The 1,497-nt window shown below is 38.8% G+C and overlaps 1 long non-coding RNA gene across 1 annotated transcript in view; it reads left to right on the top strand.

The window, feature by feature from the left end:
* Window positions 1-1,219, top strand: part of LOC106456053 (uncharacterized) — a 3,658-nt gene extending 2,439 nt beyond the window's left edge. Inside the window, exon 2 of the long non-coding RNA XR_001290221.1 lies at window positions 1,018-1,219. This is a non-coding gene — a long non-coding RNA (uncharacterized LOC106456053). The remainder of the gene's footprint in view (window positions 1-1,017) is intronic.
* Window positions 1,220-1,497: the final 278 nt, after the last annotated feature.

Genomic DNA, 1,497 nt, shown 5'->3' with positions numbered 1-1,497 from the left:
GGTCTTAGGAGGTTAAAGCACTCTTCACACGTGATTTCGTCTTCATTACGTCTCTTCCATTAAATTCAAAGTATTTCAAAACAACAGAGTATGATGCTGAACGACAAGCTCCTCCCCCTCTGCTGTACAGCACAGCTCAGTTTTGTTATATGTGTCTTAACACAGTGTTACTCGTGCAGACGAGTTCAGGAAACCTTCAGAGAACAGCTGTGATTCAGGAAGTGCTTGATGTGCTTTTGTGTTCTGTTTGTCGAGCACACAGTTTCAGTTTTGTTCCATGATCATCATTTCATAGAAGGAAGCCGAAATCAAATTCAAGGCTGAAATCTGGTCATTTCACTGCCCTACAAGCTACTGATCAACACAATGTGACAATTTTATGTGTTATTACTTTTATTTTCTCTCATGTGCAGCAGAGACGCAACTTTAGACGACTCGGTGTCGCTTCTGTGTCACGCTGTGGCGCTCTCATGATGAGGGTTTTTAATTCTCCAGTGAAACATGATGAATCTCACACAAGGTCATTTTTTGTTTGAATTGTGTTCAGTTTGTTTGTGCAGTGTACCATTGGATGTGCGGACTGCCACTGAATTACAGTTGGTGTTTCATGATATAAAATCTTGTTAAAGCCGGCCATAGAAAGAAGTACATTTGTTCTGTTTTATTATAAAATCTGTGTTTTCCAGCACTCACACACTCTGGTAGAAAAATGTGTGTAATATGAACCGAAGTGTTTCCTGTTGTTGCTAAGTTCTGTGAGTTTGCTGCAGTTTTCTGTCACAACAATGTAAATATCAAAAGGTACAAGTGGAGGCGTTGCTCGGCAACTCTTAGTTTTAAAGCAGCTTCTTTCCCTGCAGAGTTAGACTGGCTTTGTTTTCCTTTTACCGCCATCAGTTAAGTTTGTGTGTGTATTTGAACTTGGTTGGAAAATTGGATGTATGAAATGTTTCCATTGTATTCTGTCATATTCTGATCTACGTATGATTTCTTTCCCTTGTTTTTACTCTACCTCAGATATTTGGATTGTGACCTGAGATACTGAAGCTGAGAAATCCTGTAGTGCTCACTGACCACACGAGTCTTTTATTTGTGGAAAGCATGTATCACTTTTTGTTCTTCTGTTTTGTGTTCAACTAATTTTGATTGTTCAGGATTTAGAAGTGAAACTAGGAAGTTGTAGATTTTCACCATGCTCTTATAAAAAGCTCTTTCTAAAGTTTTTTGTCTGTTTCATGATTTATAAATCAAAGCCGCAGTAAAGATGCAGAGCTGAAGATGAAGACATTTCACAGAATCAGAAGCCATAGTGTGTCAGAATTAATACTGAACTGTTAACTTAAATCAGGAAGTGAAATTCTGGAGATGAAGAATGTCTTTTGTCAGAGTGTCCTGGGCTCAGAGACACAGAAACCCCTTCGTTTCACAACATTTACATTTCAGATACATTTCAGGACCACAGACAGCAACGATGTTTCCTCCTGACTGTTGATGCTG

This window comes from Pundamilia nyererei, unplaced genomic scaffold, assembly GCF_000239375.1.
Source record: "Pundamilia nyererei isolate P.nyererei 1_Seehausen unplaced genomic scaffold, PunNye1.0 scaffold02291, whole genome shotgun sequence".
Lineage (NCBI taxonomy): Eukaryota > Metazoa > Chordata > Actinopteri > Cichliformes > Cichlidae > Pundamilia > Pundamilia nyererei.
This window is presented reverse-complemented; position numbering and strand designations above follow the sequence as displayed.